The 23,446-nt window shown below is 33.6% G+C and overlaps 2 protein-coding genes across 6 annotated transcripts in view; one reads left to right on the forward strand and one right to left on the reverse strand.

Moving 5' to 3' along the window:
• The window catches only part of Amd1 (adenosylmethionine decarboxylase 1), a 530,556-nt gene that overhangs the window by 85,102 nt on the left and 422,008 nt on the right, over positions 1 to 23,446 (reverse strand). The window lies entirely within an intron of this gene.
• Positions 1 to 23,446, forward strand: part of Cdk19 (cyclin dependent kinase 19) — a 159,031-nt gene that overhangs the window by 16,575 nt on the left and 119,010 nt on the right. Inside the window, exon 1 of one of the 5 annotated variants that reach the window (XM_076858355.2) lies at positions 15,997 to 16,073. The exons of 2 other annotated variants lie outside the window; for them this stretch is intronic. The gene's annotated coding sequence lies outside the window, so the exon portion shown is untranslated. Of the gene's footprint in view, positions 1 to 15,996; positions 16,074 to 20,985; positions 21,036 to 23,446 lie in introns of those variants that run through there. 2 more of the 5 variants (XM_076858358.2, XM_076858354.2) reach the window with 2 other exon arrangements.

Raw genomic sequence — 23,446 nt, forward strand, 5'->3', positions numbered from 1 at the left:
GGTTTCAATAAAGGTGGGAAAGGAGAAAAAGCTTTTCAAGTTTATTTTAAGCAATTAAAACCCAAGTACTGCTGAGCAGGTGCTGCCTGCCTGCGCAATCCCAGCAGCTTAGGAAGCTGAGCCAGGAAGATCCCAAGTTCAAAGCTGGCCATAGCAAAAATGAGGTGCTTAGCAGCTCAGTGAGACCTGTCACTAAATAAAATATAAAATAGGGCCAGTAATGTGGCTCAGTGGTCGAGTGCTCCTGAGTTCAATCCCTGCTTCCCAATTTAAGCCAAACAACCAACCAAGTGCTTAATGATAAGTACAATTATGAACTGTCACTGTCTCTCTCACTGTGTAAAGACTTTCTATAATTAAATACACTGTTGACTTTCTTCATGTCTATATAAACATAAAAATTTAAAATGTAGGTGGATAAAGATAGACTTTTAGGGGTTTGGATTGTGGCTCAGCCGTAGAGCACTCACCTAGCTAGTGTGAGGCTCTGGGTTCCATCCTCAACACCACATAAAAATAAATAAATGAAATAAAGGTATTGTGTTCAATTAAAAAAAATTAAAAAAGATGAGCTTTTAAGTAGAGCCATATGATAGACAACTAGAGGAGTGTATCTTTTTATATAAGTGATCAGAAAACAGCCCAGAAATTCGCTATTTGTAATAGAGAGTAGAACTTAGTGATGTTAAATTTTATGTGTAACCTTCACTCTAGGCCAGCTAAGGTTCTTTGTTTAGTTTATTGCTATCATAAATTCAGTACTCTTATCACAAAGATATTTTCCACTGCAGCACTTTAATTTATACCCAAAAGGATTTTCTTTATTAATTTTATTTAATAAATATTATTTAATAAATAATACAATAAAATTTATTAAATAATAAAATAAATAAAATTTTAATTAATTTTATTGATTTTATTTTTTAAATATACTACAGCAGAATGCGTTACAATTCTTAATACACATATAGAGCACAATTTTTCATATATCTGTTTGTATATAAAGTATGTTCACACCAATTCATGTCTTCATACATGTACTTTGGATAGTGATGTCTGTCACATTCCACCATCATTGCTAAGCTCCTGCCCCCTCCCTTCTCCTCCCACCCCTTTGCCCTATCTAGAGTTTGTCTATTCCTATGGAATATTACTCAGCAATAAAAGTTAATAAAGTCATGGCATTTGCAGATAAATGGATGGCGCTGGAGAAAATAATGCTAAGTGAAAATAAATGAAATTTATTTAATAAAATCCTTTTGGGTATACATTATTTAAATAAAGTTTTTCCCTTCTTAAATATTTATATTTTTCTTAGAGATGATTTTTTGAGTCTCCATAAATATGCAAACAAATGAAAAGCAAATTGTGGTGGAAGAAAACCTTGCATTTTGAAACTCACATTTCAGATCTGGATTACTAAATACTTTATAGTTATAGGACTTTGTTAGTTAAGTAATCTCTCTAAAATTTGTCTTTTGATAAATTACTGTTCCACATGATTGCTGTGAGGAGTAATTATACAATAATGTATAAAAGTCCTCAGCAGAGTATTGGCTTATTTATTCATATGTGTGTGTATACGTGTATATATGCACATATATGACACATGTTAATAATGTGTTAATACATGATTAATTTGCTTGATGATAAAAGTTAGCAAATAGACTAGTTTTGAGTGACAATTATATTCACCTTAGTTATGAGAACTAGGATTAACCTGGTTAGATTCAGCAGAATTTTATCTATATCCCTAACTAGTTGTTATTTAAAAAGTTTATTAGGGAAAAAAAGTTGGTTTGTTGGTGGAGCATTTATCTTATATCTTATAAAGAAAAAAGAATGAGAAAGACCTTTTTTCTTAAAATTTTTTCTTATTAAAAATGTGTTTAAGGGGCTGGGGATGTGGCTCAAGTAGTAGCGAGCTCACCTGGCATGCATGCGGCGCTGGGTTCGACCTCAGCACCACGTACAAATAAAGATGTTGTGTCCACCGAAAAATAAAAAATAAATATTAAATTCTCTCTCTCTCTCTCTCTCTGTCTCTCTGTCTCTCTCTGTTAAAAAAAAATGTATTTAGGGCTGGGGCTGTAGCTCGGTAGTAGAGCACTTGCCTCGCATGTGTGAGGCACTGGGTTCGATCCTCAGCACCACGTAAAAAGATATTGTGTCCATTTACAATTAAAAAAATGTGTTTAAGAAAATTTAACTCCAGGAGTGGTGATGCACACCTGTAATTTTAGTGACTTGGGAGGCTGAGGCAGGAGGATTGCAAATTCAAAGTCAGCCTCAGCAACTTAGCGAGATCCTGTCTCAAAATATAAAAGAAAGGGCTGGGGGTGTGGCTCAGTGGTTAAGTGCCCCAGGGTTCAATCCCTGGTACCAAAAAGAAAAAAAGAAGTAAAGTTGGGGTGTGGTATAGGCTTTGCCTATGCATAAGGTTCTAGGTTTGAGCCATAGCACCAGGGATGGTGGGGTTAAGGGGGTGGAGGGAAGAATGTTATCAATGATCATTATGAATTGTGTAGTTTTTATCTTTCTGCATTTTTTTCTGAATACATTTTTATTTTCTCCAAAATGTGATCATATTCTGTGTGAATTTTGGTAACCTGTATTTTCTATTTTACAATAAATAATGGACATGTTTTTCCATTTTATTAAACTCATCCAGCAGTGCTTTTCTTTTTCTTTTCCTCTAGAATACCATACCTTTCACATGTATAACCCTTCCAACAATAATGGCATTAATTGTTGTCAGTTATTCTTGAAGGTACACGGAAAGTTTGCTTTCTTTCTTTGCCCAGAAAATCACTGTTCTACTTTTTTTTTTTTTTTTTTTTTTTTTTTACATTTTTAATGACTACATTCTGTATACGTGCACTATTATTTTTCAGCCATTTTGCTGATTGATGCTTAAATTGTTGGTAACTTTATTATTGTAAACAGTACTGTGATCAGCAGATATTTAGTTAAAAACCTTGTTTGCTAAAGTGAAAATACTTTGCTAGAAAAGAGTACATAAATAAAAATATACTTAATATAGATCATGTTTAGGAAACCTCAAAATGAATCAGTAGACCAGTATATTTTAGTATTACTATATTGATCTCTTGTGCTATGGTTTTAGGAATCTACATAACTTAATAATAAACTTAATAAATAATAATTTTAATAAATAATAATTTTAATAATAATAAAGTCTACCAAAATGTACTTTTTTAATGAGGGTCCCAGTTTCTCTACACTCTTGCTAACATTTGATATTGTCTTTTATTTTATTTTATTTTATTTTTTTTACCCTATGTGGATATGGTATTGTCTTTTAAATTTTCATCATACTAGTGGGTATAAAGTGGTATCTCATTGTGGTTCTGATTTGCCTTTCTATAATAATCAGTGATATTGGACCTCATTCCATGTGCTTATTGGTCATGTGTGTATATTCTTTGGAGAACTGTCTACTGAAACTGCTAATTTTTTTTAAAAAAAGGATATATTTTTTTTATTGTTGTAAAAGTTGTTTGTGTGTTCTAGATACTAGGACCTGATGAGCTATGATTTGCAAATATCTTTGTGGATTGCCTTTTTACTTTCTTGAATGGTGTTTGAAGCACAAATGTTTTAAATTTTGAGGAAGTACAATTTATTGCTTGCTTGCTCTCTCGCGCTGTCTCTCTCTCTCTCTCTCTCTTTTTCCCCTTTTGTGGCCTGTGCTTAGAAATTACTGATTGATCTAAGGTTGCAAAGATTTATTCCTTTGTTTTCTTCTTAAAAGTTTGTAACTTTAGCTTTTAAATTTAGTTCTGGTAGTGTTTTTTGTTTGTTTTTGCTTTTTAAGTGAAGGGCATGCTTCAGGGTTCTAACCTTTGAAACTGTTTTAAATGCTGGATGAAGTGATGCATATCTGTAACCCCAGATATGAAGAGGCTGAGGCAGGAGGATTAGAAGTTCCAGGCCAAACTGGACGATTTAGTGAGACTGTGGCTCAAAATAAAATGAAAGGAACTAGGTGGTGTAGCTCAGTGGTAGAGTGCTTGCCTAGCAGGTGTGTGCCCCTACTGCAGAAAACAACTGGTTAACCAACCAAACCAAACCAGATTCAACTGTTCAGTGTATTTGGCTAAGTAGACAGTAGATAACTAGCAATACCTCATTTATCTGACAATTAATGAATTACCCTGTGGAGAAATTAGGGCTGTAGGGGTAAAGACATAATTCTTTTCCTTACAATGTAGAGAGTCAATCAAGCAGATTACAATATAAATATATTCCATTATATACAATGCTGTAGAAGTGAGCCACACAAGAATTGGCTTTTAATTTAGTAAGAGGAATGAGAAATACGAAGTATAGAGGTGAAAGCAATATTAAACTCTGAAATCTCAAAGAGGTTTCATTTCTTGATTGGGCCAAATAAATTCTAAATGTATATACAAAATTTTATATTCCATGGGAGGAATTGGAAAAGATTTAGGGTCTGAAAACAGAAGTGTGTAAAATGGGGATGGTGTTGTTTCTTATGAATTTGTGAGGGATGGAGGAGATGGTGCCTGTACACTCTAAATAAAAAATATTAATCCTGTTATTAATTTTTGACATGAATTTTGATATTCACTGGTGGATCTGTTTCTAGAGTGCCAGGAAGTTCTTCAAAACAAATTGTTCTGCTGGGTGCAGTAGTGTAAGTCTGTAAGTCCAGTGGCTCACCTCCCAGGGAGGCTGAGGCAGCAGGACCACAAGTTCAAGGCCAGCTGTAGCAACTTATTGGGGCCATAAGTAACAGTGAGAGTCTGTCTCAAAATTTTAAAAAAAGGGCTGGGGATGTGGCTCGGTGGTTAAGAACAAATTGCTTTTAATTCCTTAATTAAACACATACTGTATACTAGATTGTTATTAAAAGGAGGAAATGTTGGATTTTTGAAATGTAAAAAGCAAATATTTAATATTCTTTTTTGATTGTTGATGGACATTTATTTTTTATTTATTCTTTATATGTGGTGCTGAGAATCAAACTGTGTGCCTCACTCATGCTAGGCAAGCCATCTATCATTGAGCTACAACCCCAACCTGCAGATATTTAATATTGACTATGAGTTTTAAAAAATTAAAAAAGTTATACAATGTGCAAAAGTAATTAGATGATAAGAAAGATATTAAGGGGAAAGTAAGAAATACTCAAAATTCCATCATCCAGAGATAAAGACTTAATAGTTTGGTGCATTTCTTTCCTGACAACTTTCCAACCATTATGGTATTCACAAATTCGCATATTTACATGCTGTGAAGAAATTATAAATATAAATGTCCTTTATATGCTGTTCTAATCTTTTTTTTTTAAATTAAGAATTGTGGTCATTTTTTGGTGTTAGTAAATATAGATTTATATAATCCTGTAAACTGCTATATGGTATTTCATTATCTGGCTATGTTAATACCCACTGATGAACATTTAGGCTGTGTATAGATTTTTTTTTTTCCTGCAGTAAGTAATGCTTAGCATGTTTGCTCATTTGATGATCTCTTTAGAATAAATTCTTAAAAGTATAATTGTTAAGTCATGGGATATGCCATTTTAAATGTAGGAACATATTGTTCTTTCCCTCCAAGAAAGCTGAGCCAATTTATACTTCTACTCAAAGAATACAGTGTGCCCCCTTCTCTTTATCTTCCCACACTAGCTTTTGACTGATAGATAATCTTTTGCCTTTGTTATTATAATCATTATTTTATTGCCAGGGATATTGAATGTCTCCATTTGTGTATTGACTTTGTATCTACCTTTTGGACATTTTCCATGCATTGCCTTTGTTTTTTTTTTTTTTTTTTTTTTTTTTTAGCAGATAGCATTGCATGATTGTTAAAATTGGGCTTTGAGGTTGTGCTATCTGAATTTATAATTCCAGCTCTACTACTTAACTTTGTGACTTGACCAAATTAGCAGTGTTTTTCGTTTCTCTCATCTGTGTAAAGGGATAATAGCAGTACCTACTTCATAGGACTGTGTCAGGACTACATGAGGTAACATCATAAAGTACTTGCAACAGTGTCTGGCAGACAACAAGCACTGCTATTATTAATCTTTTCACAGTATATTTTTTTTTAGGATAAATTCTTATAAAGGTAGGAATGTTTAAAAATAGATATTGCCAGGCTGGGGATGTAGCTCAGTAATAGAATGCTTGCTCAGCATGCTCAATGCTCTGGGTTTGATTCCCGGTATTGAAAAAAACAAAACAAAAGAAACAATAAATATAGAACAACAAAACAAACAACTACCCCAAATCCCAGCAGATTGCTTTATTAAAAAGTTTTTTTTTCTTTTTTTGGGTTGATGGTGCACTCCTATAATCCCAGTGGCTCAGGAGACTGAAGCAGGAGGATTGCAAGTTGAAAGCCAGCATCAGCAATTTAGTGAGGCCCTAAGCAACTTAGAGAGATCCTGTCTCAAAATAAAAAATAAAAAGGACTGGAGATGTGGCTCAGTGGTTAAGACCCTTGGTTCAATACCTGGTTACCTCCCCCACCAAAGAAATTTTTTTTTCCACAATAAAAAGTGCATAATAACTCATGTCAATATTAGGATTATGTTTAAGCTCTCTATTTCAGTTATCTGTTTCTATATTAATTTTGTACTTCTAAGAAATGAGAAGATTCATATATAAAATATGTATTTTCTAACATCTGATTATGAAAAATTTCAAACACAAGATAAGTTTAAAAACCTAATCCCATGATCGCCTATGTATCCACTCTCCACATCAGTGGATCTAGCCTTTTTTTTTTTTTTTTTTTCTATAAAGGGTCAGGTGTTTTCTCTATTTCTGCAAAGAGCCAGTAAATATTTTAAGTTTTGGAGGCCATATTATCTCTGTTACAGTTACTGAATTATGCTGCAGTGAGAAAACAGCCAAAGTCAATAGGTATATAAATAGGAATGGCTGTATTCCAATAAAACTTTATTTGCAAAAATAGGTGGCCTCTGGATTTGACACAGGCTGCAGTTTGCTATCCCTGTTACAGATTAAACAGCAAGTTGCTATATTTGCTTTCTCTGTAAATGTGTTTGTATATACATATATTTTTTCTCAACCATTGAAAAATAAGTTGCAATCATCACGGCACTATCCCTTTAATGTCTTAGCATGTATCTCCTAAAAATAATCATATTCTCCTGTATAACCATAATACCATTATTACAGCTAAGAAAGTGAGAATTTTTTTTTTCATAGACTAACATTGTATAATGGACAAAAAGCATGACAATCCTTAGATTTATTCCTTATCAGTTAACCTATTGAACTGTTTCTATTCCTGTCCACCTTTCCCTATCCTTTCCTTTATTCATTTCTTTAGATAGAAATATTTTTTAAAAATATATATTTATTTATTTTTATGTGGTGCTGAGGATTGAACCCAGTGCCTCACATTGCGCCACCAGTGCTGTACCATTGAGCTACAGCCTCAGCCCTAGATAGAAATCTTATTGACGAAAGTGATTTGCAGATTTAATTTCAAGCACACAATTATGTAAGGAATTTTTTTATATGTTTGGATTGTATTTTTAAAAACCTGGAATTTGTTTCTGTGTTTATATGACTTGAAACAGAGAACTATGAGTAATTTACAATCAAGAGATCTTGTTAAGTTACATACAGTCCTGTAAAGTTTTCATTTGAAGTTGCAGAAACCAAAGTTAGGTAAAGCTAATTAGGTATTTTTAAAAAGTGGTCAATTTTGTAAAATAAGTTGAAGAAGTGTGTGTGGGAGGGTAGGAGACATTCTTATTATTTTCAAATTTATAGTTGGTTTATTTGTTATGAAAAGTTATACCATTTCAAATATAGCCATTCCACTTTGTGCAAAGTTGTGCTGCAGATTTAAGGAGGGTCCTTGCCTTCTTTTTTTTCTACTATTCCTGCCCCTACCCAGATTTTCTACTATGCACTGTGCCTTCTTATTTTATCTTTTAAAAAAATATCATTTATCCTGAAAGAATTTAGTGTGTTGGTGTAATTGAAGGATTTAGTAATGTGCTGCAAGATGAGACATTGACTTTCTTGATTAGTGATTTATGATAACTATTAGTGGGAAATAAATAGCTTATTAAGAATCTGATTCAAGATTCTTATTACATCTTTGTTCTGTGTGCAGAGGAGGCAAAACATAAAATTAGCAAGAAATACAACAGCAAGTAATTTAGAATGTCTTAAGTACCTGTGATAGAGATTGGAAATGCTTTTTGGGATCATGTGGGCTAGGCTAAAGAATTTGGCCTTTAAACTGGGAGAATGAGAGTAATAGATTCCAAGTGACGTAGATTCTAACAGTTCCCAAAATGGAAACAGTGTTTTCTGATTATAAAATGCAGAAAAGTAAACTATAGGCAGTGAAAGGACCTTATAATCCCATTTACTTTAGATAACAGTTGCCTAACAGTTTGCTGTATAGTTTCATAGAAAGGGAATTTCATGAACGGTTTTGCAACTGTATGGATGATGGAGAGGACCAAAAGGGGATGAGAGTGGAAGCAGGAGGCTTATTAGAGAGGTCCAGTGAGAAATAATGAAATGTGTTCCTTATTGGCAGCTGTGAGTAATAGGGAAGGGCTGGGGGAAATTTCAAGAAATATTTAGGAGGTAGGTTTCAGTGACCACTTGGATGAGTTGGACAGACAAGTGGCCAGGATGGTATTTGAGTGGACCTTCCAGAGGCTGAATTCAAATTGTGGCAGTATTTGCCAACAGTGTAATTCCAGTTTGCAAAGACTATCCTTTTGTTCCTATTTTTGTTTTTCAGTGTTTCCAGGCCTGTTTAGAAGGGGAGGGTAATAAGAATTCAATTCTGTTTTCATAGATAAAGTTATTGTATCATGCTCTTTTTGCTTTATTATTATATTTTCCTTGTTAAAGATAGCTGGGTTCGTTTGGGAAGTTGCTTCTGTTCTGGTATGTAACATTAGCTTGTTTACTTCACAAAATTCAGGTTGGGAGCTTAAAGTTTTTATTCTGAGAAATTGGGATTAGAGTGGGGTGAGGGAGCCACTTGGGCAAGTTTTGGTAGAGGTTCTTTGACTTTTAATTAAGAATTGAATGAAGAGTTGAGTAGGATCTTACTTTCACCAAGTTCTGCTGTGTTTCTCGCCACTGGAAACAAAACTATATAGAATTGACTTTGCAAAACTTTCTTTTTCTTATTTTCATGCTAATGCAGTCTTGGCACAGAGTTTAGGAGAGACAGTGTTCACTACCTTGCTTCTTTTACTTATATTGGAGGGAATCATGAGAAAGTTATATCCAAAAGTTTTACTGCAGGTTTTTATTTGTGCTTTAAAATTTATTCCAGGAAGCTTAAATTACAGTTCTATCAGTTGTGCTCCTGAAAGTTAAATTTCCCCCTCATTTGAAAGGTGCCTTGTTCATGGTCAAAATATGCCAGAGTGATGAGGCATATGGAAGTTAAGTGATGAGTTTGATAACCTCTTCTTGGTATTTTATGTTTATACCCAGAATTTAAGAACTAACGTGTTAATGGACAGCAGTTTTTAGAGGAAGATATTTCTGAACTCCGAACCTGTCTTAACAAATAATGTATTTCTTTGAGGTAACAAGAACTTTGTCTCACAGGACTTTTTGAGGTTTAATCAAGATAATGTATATAAAGAAACATTACTATATTAGCACCAAAACAATTGACTCCTATCTTTAAAAACAGACTTGAGGGCATAAAAAATAGAAAATTAAAATCTTGAAAGTTTATTTTTTCTTTTTTAAAAAAATTTAGAATACCATCCCTTTCTAAGCTTTCTCATCTCTCAAAGATGAGATAGATACTCTCCTGTGCACTTACCGTACCTTGGGAGTTTCCTCTTTCAAAGAACTCATTTTCTTTATGTTAATTGTCAAGTTCAATGCCTGTGATCCTACAGGCAGCATACCACCTGTTGAGACTACCTTTTTGTATTTTAAGTGAATCTAAGTCTAGCAAATATACCCACCTTTTTGCTGTTAGTAATCTTTCTAAAATACAGATCAAAATTGTCAAAATCCTTACACATAGTTGATCATCAATAAATATTTGTTGTAAGTATGTCTTGAAGAAAGATAAAATTTTCTCTGCTTTGCTCTCTTGAATACCACAGAAATTATACCAAATAGATGTATTTATCCCACTTAGGAAACTTTATTTTGGAAGAAAATTGTATTTTATTATTTCTTTATTAAATTTTTTTAGTTGTAGATGGACACAATAACTTTATTTGTTTTTTAAAAATATTTTATTAGTTGTTGATGGGCCTTTATTTATTTTTTATGTGGTGCTGAGGATTGAACCCAGTACCTCACACATGCTAGGCAAGCGTTCCACCACTGAGCTACAACCCCAGCCCAGAAAATTGTATTTTATAGCTAAGTAAATTATTACCAACTGGCTTGAAATCTTGATATTTTCTGACATATTCCTTGATATTAGAATTTTTGTGAACTGAAATGAAAGGGGCAGTATATTTTTAAGTGCTTGAGAATATAAGGTGTGTGTGTGTGTGTGTGTGTGTACATGTGCACACATGTGTTGTGGTTTGAACTCAGGGCCTTAACCACACTAAGTACATGCTGTACCACTAAGACATACCACTATCCCAAATATGAGATTGCTGAAGTTCTTAAGAATGACTGCTTCTTTGAACTTCATTTATGTACCATTTATTGAGCTTTTCTATGTGCTCTAGGCCTTGTACTAAGGGCTATGGAAAACCAAGGAATTATAGATGACCTCTATCCTCAGAGTCTTTCACTTCAATGACAAAGGCAGCTAATAAAACCAAAATTAAATTATTGTTGAAAAGCACTATGGTACCTTGATAGGAAAGGTAAACATAAAGGAAGATTTATTCGCATTTGGTGCATTGATATATTATTTGTACCTGCATTTGTGGTGGGTGCAGCAGGAAAGCTTTTGGAGAAGCTGGGACTTGGAAGATTCATGGAGAAAGATTCAGGGGAAGGTCATTTCAAGAAGTGTACATACTTTGTTCAAAGTCATGTGGTATGAGAAACATACTAGTGCTGTTCTTTATGAAAGTAAGGCTATAGAAATAAGGAGAAGCAAAAGATACCATGAAAGGGCCTGTGTGCCAAGATAAGTATTTTGACAATCTTGATTTTCATTTGAGAAATATCACTACTGGTAGAAACATAAAGGTGGCTGTATTAGTTTTAGGTTTACCTAGAATGCAAACAGGTAGTATCAACAAAACAGGTGTATTCTCACATTGACATTCAGGTTTGGTATGATGATTCTAGTATGATCAAAGACCTTAGTCCCTTCTATCTACTTCATTGTCCTTTGGCATAACATCTATTACCTTCTAGCCCCAAATGACTTCTGAGGTGCCATCTACCATGTTCAAGTTATAAGCATGCTCCCAGTATATGAGCCTTCTGTAAGCAGCTTTCCTGGAAGACCCATCCAGTGATTTCCACTTCCATTTCATAGGCAGGCCTGTCAGCGTGGAAAATTGGAAAGCATGCTGCCCATAATAAAATCAGGGTCTGTTCCTAGGAAAGAAGGGAAGAAAGATACTCAGTAGCTAGTAGTACCTACTATAAAAAGATAGAGAATGGAGGTAGGGAGACTAATTTAGTACAACACCTAAGTAGTAGTACATGTAATCTCTCTCTTTTTCTCTTTTAATTTTTTCCATATTTTTATTGGTATACTATAATTACACATGGATTCATTGTTATGTATTTTGTACATGCCTACAATATAATAATATATGTGATCTCCTAGAAAGTGTAGTTTGGTTGAGTTAATTCTGGTAACTTTCAGTAGAGAAGCTAATCTACTGAGGAACCTAGAAGATTGAATTTGTTATTTTGATAACTATTACTGTTTTAAGTTCATGGAGCAAAAATAATGCTTTGATTACTTTAAAGATTGAGTTAAAAAACATTTCTAGTTAAACTTTTAGTAAAATTAAATATTTTGGTACTAAAGAGTATTAACATTTTTAAGAATGGCACAGATAGGAGGTTTTTTAAATCACTTTTTAAAATTAATTCCTATGTGACAATAATCATTAAAGAAGGATTTCTTGGAGATGAAATACCAATTTTATTTTTCTTCTTTATAGTTCCCTTTTTAAGTATTCTATACTTTGTACATATTACTTAAAAAAATTTTTTTTTTAGTTGTTGTTGTACCTTTATTTATTTATTTGTATGCAGTGCTGAGAATTGAACCCAGCGCCTCACGCATGCCAGGCAATCACTACTACTGAGCTAAAACCCTCGGCCATACATATTACTTTAAAAAAATTGTGATAAAATACAAAAAATTAACCTTCATCATTATTAAGTGTACATTTCAGTGGCTGTTAAGTAATTCATACTGTTGTGCTACCATTATCACCATTCATCCATAGGACTCTTTTCATCTTGCAAATCTGAAACTGTACCTATTAAAGAATAAATCTCTATTTTTCCTCTTTCTCTAACCCCCAGCAACCACCATTTTACTTTGCCTTTATGAATTTGACTACTCTAGGAACCTCATGTAATTGGAATTTATAGTATTTGCCCTGGTTTATTTCACCCACCATAATGCCTTTTTTTTTTTTTTTTAAGAAAGAGTGAGAGAGAGAATTTTTTTTTAATATTTATTCTTTTAGTATTTGGCAGACACAACATCTTTGTCTGTATGTGGTGCTGAGGATCGAACCCCGGCCGCACGCATGCCAGACGAGCGCGCTACCGATTGAGCCACATCCCCAGCCCCACCATAATGCCTTTAAGGTTGTTATAGCATGTGTTAAAAATTTCCTTCCATTTTAAGGGTGAATGATATTCTATTGTATTTATAGACTACATTTTGTTTATCCATTCATCCATTAATGGACACTTGGATTGCTTCTGCCTTTCTGTCATTATGAATAATGTTGCACAAACATAGATGTATCCAAGTATCTTTCTCAGTTCTTGCTTTCAATTCTTGTAATTATGGGTATCCAGAAGTAGAAATACTGAATCATATGGTAGTTTGCTTACTGATTGATTAATTTTGATAAGATCTTGCTCTTTAGATCAGGCAGATCTCAAACTGGTGAACTCAAGGGATCCTCCTGCCTCAGTTTCCCAAGTAGCTGGGACTATAGACATGTGCCACTATAGCTGGCTGTGTTTAATTTTTTGAGGAACTTCTGATACTGTTTTCCAAAGCAACTGCATCATTTTACATTCCCACCAATCATATACAGGGTTTCAGTTTCTCTCTGTTTTAGCTATTTCCTTCCTTTCTACTTTCTTGGGTTCTGGGGCTCAAACCCAGAGCCTTGTGCATGCTAATAGGCAGTGCTTTACCATTGAGCTACGTCCTCTGACCTTTCTTTTTTTGGAGTAGCAGCCATCATAATGGGTGTTCAGGGGTTTGGATCTGGGGTACTCTACCATTGAGAGACATCTTCAGTCATTTTTATTTTTTATTTTAAGTTGTGGAGGCTGACCTCGAATATGTAACCTTCCTGCTTCATCCTCTGGAGTTGGTGGGATTATAGGCATGCAGCTCCACACCTGACTCAAATCTTATTACTCTTAATACCAACATTATTTAAGCATTATTTGGATATATATTCTTTAATTTTTTAGGCCTTCTTTTAGTTAAAAATATGTCATTTTTTCTTTTAGTTTTATATCATAAGTATTCTCTCCCTTCCTTTTTTTTTTTTTTTCCTTTCGTGGTGCTCGGGATTGATTGCAGGAACTCAGGCAAATGTTGTACCAGCCCAGTACTTCCCATTTTGTTATACATATTGTACAGTGGTCATTCCAATAGAGTGTTGCAAATGCCGAAGAATAATATAGCATTATTAAAATTTAAGAACATTTGTAATTGTTTGGCTTCCTTATAGGTGCCTGGTTTCTGTGATTTGCGTTCCATAAACTGGATGATATGGGTGACTAAGCATGGCTCTGAAGTGGTCTGAATTGTTACTTCTGACTGCCTATTTTTAGGCAAGTTTTAGGCCAATTCCTTGTGTCTCATTTCTTCATCTGTAAAGTGAGGATTATAATAGTATTATTCAGGTTTGCAAAGACCAAATGATTTAAAATTGTGGAAGTCTTAGAACTATGCCTGGCGCATCATACATCCTTATAAGACTTTGCTGCTATTGTTTCTTGAATGGGATTTTTCTGTCTTTGGTTTTTAGAAACATATGCGGTATTCAAGTAGTTACTTTGCTTCAAACACAGTATGTCATGCACTTAGAATATCACTAACACTGCTTTAGAGGATGATGCAGTCTAGAAGGTTGTGAGAATTAAGATAGTATCTGAGGCTGATAGTGCTGATCAATTTGCCAAATTAATAATATAACTATCACTTGGGGACTGTGCCCTTTTGATTGCCATTTAGCCTTGACAACTGATCTAGTCTCTTCTGACCAGTTTAGTCTTTTGCTTTTGCTTCTTTGAGCCTCTTAACATAGCTTCCTAAGTTTCTTGGCTAGACACTATATTCCTGTTGGTTCTTAGTTCATAACTTGAATTACGTTGCTATTATAAGTCAAATTTTTTACATAATATGTAATTTTGTGATTATATAATATATAAATTTTGATTATATATTTTAAATACCTTATTTCATTTGATATTCAGTGTAGATCTGAGAGAAAGAGTCCTCATTGAACAACTCTTTATTTTTAATAATTTATTTTTTAGTTATAGGTGGACACAATATCTTTATTTTATTTTTATGTGGTGCTGAGGATCGAACCCAGTGCCTCATGCATGCTAGGCGAGTGCTCTATCTCTGAGCCAAAACCCCACCCCCAAATAATTCTTATACTAAGAAATTAAATGCCTGATGTCACAAAACAAATAATGAGCCAGCTGGAACTTAAAATCAAGTCATCTGACTTCAGGGTCAGTGTTTTATTATACTTTGTTTCTTCCTTTTACATATCATCATATTTTAAGACAATGCTTTGTTGCTTCTTTCCTAATATTTGATGATACTTTTAAAGAATTCTTAATATTACATAAAGGTAATATGTCCTCATCTTTTAAATTTAACACATAATAAAATTTATCTGATTACCTTATAGACCAGCTGTATTTTGGAGTCTTTTTAGCCCTGTCACCAGAAAAGAATAAAATAAAATCTGAGCTTTTAATGTTTTACCTGATTAGCTCCTTAATATTTGATAGGAATGTTATCTGAAAAGCTTTTCATATTCATGCTTATTTTTATTTTATAATAATGGAAAGAGGTATATTTTCCCCTGTATTGCATAGAATATGTATTACCTTACCCATTTTTTTCTTCTTCTTCTTTCTCTTCCTCTTCCTCTTCCTGTTTCTCTGTAATGCTAGGGATCAATCTCAGGGTCTGTGCATACTATGCAAACTCTATGCCACTGAACCACATCCCCAGCTTTGCTTATTTCAAAATTGATGTCATGTCAGAATTACATCTTGCCATTGGTATAGCTACAGTTCTACCTTTACCCCTCTATATTTGTTTACTTCTAGGTATATTTTTAATTGTTTTTCTCCAATATTCCCAATAATTTGTGGTTCTAAAAAGAGATTTGTCTTGAGCTGTAGAGCCTTCCATATTCCCTTTTGTGAAGTATATTCTTCTACTTGATTTCTTTCATATTCCTCACATGTGTATTGGTTCTCAAGTAATTAAAAAAATTGGATTGTTACTTTCAGCATATATGAATTCATACTTTATTGCTCTTTTAATTTTTCTAATAGAATAAATCATTTCTTTTGGTAAGAATATAAATTAATTAAGGCTCAACTTATTCTTTTTGTATAACTAGCGGCATAATATACAATGAACTGCATGTTAGCAATACATTGTTGATTTACTTACTGTCAAATCTATAATCTGATTTCCTTGGCAGATATGTAGACTTATGATAGGCATTTGGCATTTTATATTTTGGGCAGTGTAACTTTAAATCTACATAAACTTCTCTGCCTTTTGCCTCTGCTGTGTTCATAGATTCCAGGAGGGCTTCGTGTTTGGACTTCAAGCGTTGGAGGTAGCAGACTTTTCTGAAGAAGGTAAATCAGAGTGTTGCCTTCTGTCATTGTGTGTGTGTGCTGGGGTGGGCATATGACAGGTGAGAGCTTTTTGTGAGTATCATCACAAAATAATTTATAATGCTGCATTAAATGATTTATCAAATTTAAAACCCAGCAAATAACTGTATAATTTTTGTTCATTATTATTACAGTCTGTAAAAATTGAAAACTTTAGGTAGAATTAAAGACTCTAAATTCACTTTCTTTGCCATTAACAAAGAGTAGGAGTGAATAAGAAGAGAGGGCATTAGTATAGTGTACAATATGCATTGTGTAATTTTTCTCAGACTTGGCTTCACTGTGATTTCTTCCTGGGAACTTGTCCAAGTCATTATTCATATGTTGTATTCTTTCTTGCTGCTCCTTTTACTGAAAGATTGCTTCGCAATAAATAGAGAGGCAGCCTAATCCGTGACTCATGACTGGAGGATAGACATTCTTGCAGTAGGTTCCATGTGCCAGAATGTTAGTTTCCAGTATGCTAATTACCTCTCTTCTGAACTTGTTAATATGCTCTTCTCTCAAGTTAGTTCTTGTTTCAGTAGAGAGACAAACACATCCCACACACTTGTAAAATGTGTTTTTATAGAGATCTTCTTAATGAGTTACTTTTTAAGAAAATAATATGACTAGAGATCAGAAATTCTGATATACCTTTCCTGGTAATCTTCTTTGATTAAAGGAAAAAAGCCATTTTGCTATGTATATGCCATATATTATAGATGTTACTTTTTGTGAATTTATACAATCATTTATGAGCTTTTATTAGTTGATAATTGAATAGAACTATTTTTTTTAAAGATCTATAGCAGTTAACATAATGTACTCCTAGGCATGACTGGTTTTTTGATTCTGCATGAAAATTGGAGGAATTGTTTTCTTATGTCTTCTAGAAGTTATATTTGTTTAGATTATCAAGTAAATGACTCGATATTATACCTTATATTCAGGATATCCTCCTTATTATGTGAAGTTGGATAGTACGTATTTATAATCTCTGCTGTCTGCCCAATACAGGATCACTTTTTTTTGCAGAGTTTTACTATTTCACTTCCTTCTATCTAGAGAGGCCACATTTCTTAACTAGAGGAGATAGATGAGTTTCATGTTGTTTATTGGGGTTACCTACAATTTTACCTCCTAAAACCTTGCCTTTTACTCTTTTTACTGGCTATGTTAAATTTACCAGTAGTGCATTGGAAGGAATTTCTTCAATACTGTTTTGTACTTCATTGCCAGGCTAGTTGGCTGTTTTCACCACTATTAATTATGCACACTCATATTTATTTAGATAATGTGACTCTGGTGTATTTTATTATCAGTTGAGAATTTCAGTAGATTATCCAGATCAAGATTCTCCATTCATCTTCTACCCCTCTTCAGTGTCTTTGAGAAAGATGGGATTAAATGGATGATTATAAAAGTATGTTAAGAATTACTTGATTTTAGTTTTTAGAGCAGTTTCAGATTTACAGAAAAATTGAGTAGAAAGTACAGAGTTTCCACTCTCTTCTACTAACTCTCCCTCAATATTTTCCTTATTATTAACTTCTTGCTTTAATGTGATAACATTTGTTACAACTGATGAGCCAGTATTATTACATTTTTAACCAAAGTCCATAGTTTATATTAGAGTTTACTTAATCTTTGCATTGTGTATTTAGTGGTTTTTTGACAATGTATAAGGACATGTACTCAGTATTATAATATCATATAAAACAGTTCACTCCTGTGTTCTCTCTCATATATATATATATATATATATATATATATTTTTTTTTTTTTTTGTTTTGTTTTTGTTTTTGTTTTCTGGTTTGATCCTTCCAAACCCCTGACAATCACTAATCTTTTTCTTTCTCTAGAGTTTTGCCTGCTCTAGAATATCATATAGTTGGGACTGTATTGGAACTGTCTTACAAAGTGACTATGCATTTTGCATTACATATATGAATGAATGAACAATGAGTGAATGTCAGTGTTTTGAATTTTAGCTATTCTAATAAATGTATAGTGGCAGTTGTCTTTTTCATTTTGGTGCTGGGGATCAATCCAGGGTGTTATGCATGCTAAACATGTGCTCTACCACTGAGTTATACACTCAATCCTCCCTATTGTTTTTATTTGTAACCCTCTAATGACAATGTTGAACATATTTTTATATGCTTATTTTTTCTTCTGCATATCTTCTTTAGTGAGGTATCCAGTTCTTTTGCTCAAATGTGTATATATACACACATATATATGTCTGTAAATATATGTATGTATATGTGTGTGTGTATATACTATATACACACTCATATATATATTTCAGTTCTGGGGATTGAACCCCAGGGGCACTCTATCACTGAGCTATATCCCCAACCCTTTTTACTTTTTATTTCGAGAATAGGGTCTAACTGAATTGCCAAGGGTGGCCTTGAACTTGTGATTCTTCTGCCTCAGCTTCTGGAGTTGCTGCGATTATGAGGATTATGAGCCGCCACCACCACCACACTGACTTTTGCTCCTTTTTGAATCCGGTTGTCTGTTATTAAGTTCTTTCTGGTATATTTTGAATACCATTTTTTTTTGTCGGATATTTGTTTTGTAACTATTTTTCATAGTCTGTGGCTTGTCTTTTTATTTTCTTACAAGTGTTTTTCATAGAGTTAGTTTTAGTCAAGTCTAACTTGCCAAGTTAAAAAAATTAATTTTATCTTTCATCTAAAACTCCTTAATTGCTAAACCAAAGTAGATTTTTTTCTTATGTTATCTTCTGGAGTTTTATAGTTTTGTATTTTGTAGTTAAGTTAAAATCCATTTTAAGTTAATTTTTATGGAGGTTGTAAGGTCTTTGTCTAAATTTGTTTATTTTTTTCCAGTCCTGGGGATGGAACCCAGGCTTCCTGCATGCTAGGCAAATGTTCTATGACAGAGCTGTACCCCCAGCTCCTAAATTCATTTTTTTGCATGTGTATGTCTAGCTGTTCCAGCACCATTTGCTGAAAAAGACTGTTCTTTCTCCATTGCTGTCCTTTGTTTCTTTAGTAGTGACAAACTATATTCATGTATTTCTGTATTTCTGGGCTGTGTCTGTTCCATCCATCTATCTTTTCTTCTACCAATGCCATTTATCATTACTGTAGCCTTATAATACATTTTTATAGGATAATGCCGGTCTTCCTAAAAAAATTTGTTTTTCTTCTTCAATATTTTGAGTCTTGGTGTTCTGTATTAGTGTTAGACTCACTTTGTCAATGTCCACAAAATAACTAGCTGGGATTTGAATTGGGATTGTGTTGAAGCTATATCAAGTTAGGAAGAAGTGATATCTTGTCAATATTGAGTTTTCATAGATGGAATATCTTCATACATGGAATATCTTTCCTAGGGCACTCAATCATTGAGCCAAATCTCCAGCCCTCCACTTTTTTCTATTTTATTTAAAGACAGAGTTTCATTGAGTTGCTTAGGGCCTCGCTAAATTGCTGAGTCTAACTTTGAACTTGCAGTTCTCCTGCCTCAGCCTCCCAAACCACTGTGATTATAAGTGTGCGCCCAGTCCATTTAGATCTTTTTTGATTTCTTTTATTAGAGTTTTATCTTATACATATTTTGTAGACTTTATAGCTAAGTTTTGTTCTTTGTATATAATGTAAACTGTATTTTGTTTTAAATTCCCACAGATTATTCTATTCAGTAGTATATAAAAAAAATAACAAAGTACTGCTCATATCAGATTATTGGACTGCATCTTCTGCCCTTCTTTTCCTTATCTTCTACGAGAAGATAGAATTAAATTTTTGTTTAAAAGTATCTTAAGTGATGGGATTTAGGCAGTTTTCAATATAATACCTTGTGTGTAATATGTGTATTATTAGGCTAAGTAACTACAAAGGTTTCAATAACATTGAAGTGTAATCTTTCACAAGAGTAGATTATACTTCAATGTTATTGTAACCTTTGTAGTGGCAGTATGCACTGTAGTACAAATAACTACTTAATAATTCTGGACTCTTAATTGTCAGCCTCCATCTTACTAGAAAAGGCAGATAGCCAGTTATATTAGTTCATCTAGTGCTTGGTTGTTAGCTGCAAAGATACACATAAAAATGATACCACCTCTCTGGTAATTTATTATTCATGTAAGAAATATTAATTTCAAATACTGTGTTCCATTTTTGCTGATATGTTTGTGTGTGTGTGTGTGTGTGTGTGTGTGTGTCTATATCTATATGCCAAAAACTCAGTCCTGCAATCCATTCTAAGCATTCTAACTGTAATGTCTTATTTGTGGACTTCATCTATAGTCTCTCAAAAAGAGTTTAAAATTTTGATGTGTATTTATTGAGGCTGTAGTAGGTGTTGGACACTGCTAGGCATTTGACAATGTGACCTCATTGAGCTTCAAAATATTTTTTGCATTATTTCAAAACATTTTTTATTATTCTTCCTAACTTACAGATATAAAAACTTATAAAATAAGAGTGTAAGAAGCTCATCAGTCATGTAGGCTCTTTATATTTGTGAAAAAGTTACCATAGAAAGTGGTATAAGGTTGTGTGTGGTGGCTCTATAATCCCAGGAGCTTGGGAGACTGAGGCAGGAGGATTGCAATTTCAAAGCCAGCCTTAGCAATGGTGAGACAGTAAGCAACTCAATGAGACCTTGTCTCTAAGTAAAATACATAATAGGGCTGGGGATGTGGCTCAGTGGTCCAGTGCCCCTGAGTTTAATCCCTGATACTCAAAAAAAGGAAAAAAGAACAAAAAAGTGGTATAAGATGCTGTGTGTATAGTGCGGAGGTGTGCTTGGTGAATGCAAAGAAGACAGATTTGACTTAGCCTCAGGTGTTCACAGAATATCTGAAAGCTTGAACTGGTCTGATGAATGGGAAGAATAAAGAAGAGAAATCGGGGAGATCAGATCAATCAGTGTGGAGAAGACTGAGGGACAAAAACAGTAAGTACTTTTGTGATTAACAGTTTAAAAATTTCTACTGTAGTAGTAAAATGCAGTAAAACAAATTTAATCTCTTATTTTGAACAAAGATACCTCTCTTCTGCTTTTCTCTTAAAGTTATTCTTGATTTGCTTAGGAGACAGTAGATTACTGTACCATTATATAACTTCCAGATTACCAATCTGCAAGCTCATTTTTGTCCTGGATTTGTTAGTAGTAACTGAGGGAACAAACCCTGAGGGAAAAATGGAAGATTAAGGGAATCCTAAGTAAAGGATTTTCTTAAAACCAGGTATATTTTGTTTTTTTTTCCCAAGTTTCAGTTGCCTGACTACTCTGAAAATACCCATTAATATGATAAAAGCTATGGAGCTGCAATTGCTTATAGGAAACTTTGTTGTTTTTAGTGAACTTAGTGTTTAGTTGAGAAGACAAGAGTAACGTAAAATGACTAGAAACCACTTAGCAATATTAAGTACCAAATTATGTAATATACATTTTAAATACTGTAGATCATGTTTTTTTCAGTGATATTCTTTAGGGTTCTATCCTCCCTCCTGTTTCATAACTTAATTTCGCATCTCTTTAGGTTTGTCTACATGCCTTTTAGACACCTCTATTTCCACAGTCCTCTCAACTTCATCTTGTCTAAACTTCCCCAGAGTGTTCTTTATAACTCAGTGAAGGGTATCACTGTCACCCGTTCCCTTTGCTAGAGACTGGGAATCATTCTTGCTTTTTTTCGTTTTTCACCACATGGTCTTTTGACACTGTTTCCTAATTATCTTTCAGACCCACCCTCTTTTTCTTCTTCCAACCATCCTAATATAGACTGGTGACTGTACACTTAAATTACTTCAAAGACCTCTTAACTAGTTTCTGTGCCATCTCCACCCCTTTGTGTTTTCACAAAAACACAGATTGTTGGGCTGGGGATGTGGCTTAAGCGGTAGCACGCTCTCCTGGCATGCGTGCGGCCCCAGTTCGATCCTCAGCACCACATACAAACAAACATGTTGTGTCCGCTGAAAAACTAAAAATAAATATTAAAAATTCAAAAAACCAAAAAACAAAACAAAAAAACACAGATTGTTTCAAATTCTTACCTTTGTTTCTCAGGATGTCTGTCCAGTTTTCTTAATTAGAATTACCTGTTCTCCTTCTAGCTCTACTTGTTTCTTCTTCACCTTTAACTTGCTTTTCCCTGCTTTGAATCATTCTTACTGAATTTAAGATGTATAATGTTCTCTTGTTTCTGAGCCTTAACACATACTGTTCCCCATTTCATTTTCTCAGAGGAGGAATGTGAAGAAATGAAACTAATGGCTGTAGTAATTAAAGTGCAGACTTTGAAGCCAGATCACTAACCTGTAAAAACTTTTATCTGCCACTTCACAAGCTTTGTGAAATCTGATACTTCACTAGCTTTGTCATCTAGAGTGAATCACTTACCATCTCAGCTTTCAGTGTCTGTCTCTGTACTTTCTTTATAACGTGTTGTAGGGATTAAACTAGTTAATATTTGAAGTGCTTAGATCAGTCCCTGACATGTAGTAAGTTATCTTAAAAGTGTAACTGTTGTAAATAACTCTCATGATACATGTGTTGTCATATTGGATAAGTGTTCACTTTTGTTTTAAAGTTGACTTAATGGTAAATGAAAAAAAATATTGTTTTCTACCATAAGTTATGAGTTGGTTGGCTCATTTTTGTTGGTTTTTACCTTTAGTCTTAGATGGGCAGCAGCTTTATCTTCCTAATTTCTTGTTTTTCAGCTTTTTAGTAACTAGAACTTGATCTTTGGATTGACTTTCCTATGTAATGGATGATTTGACAAGGCTAAGTTTACCTGAAATTATTTAAAAATATTTTTTTAGTTGTAGATGGACACAGTATCTTTATTTTTATGTGGTGCTGAGTTGATCACACCCAATGCCTCACATGTGCAATGCAAGCGCTCCACCACTGAGCCACAGCCCCAGCCCTTACCTGAATTTTATTTTTTATTTTTTATTTTTAGTTGGACACAATACCTTTATTTTTAGTTGTTTTTATTTTTATGTGGTGCTGAGGATTGAACCCTTTGCCCTGCACTTGCTAGGCAAGCGCTCTACTACTGAGCCACAACCTCAGCCCCTTACCTGAATTTTTATATAGACAATTTTAGGCCAACCTATATGGAAACTTTTGAAAGAATGACTGTTAAAAATCATAGAAAAATCAGGAAATATAGATAGACTTAAAGAAGGAAAAAGATACTCTCCATTGTTAATACTTTAGGGAATGTATGGTACACTTCCCAATGCACATAATATACTACAAAAATGAGTAAATGATATTATAATTGCCTTTAAAATATTATAATGCAGTGTATTTCATATAACATAATATTAGCTGATAGCTGACTTTTT

This window comes from Callospermophilus lateralis, chromosome 6 (assembly GCF_048772815.1).
Source record: "Callospermophilus lateralis isolate mCalLat2 chromosome 6, mCalLat2.hap1, whole genome shotgun sequence".
Taxonomy (NCBI): Eukaryota; Metazoa; Chordata; class Mammalia; order Rodentia; family Sciuridae; genus Callospermophilus; species Callospermophilus lateralis.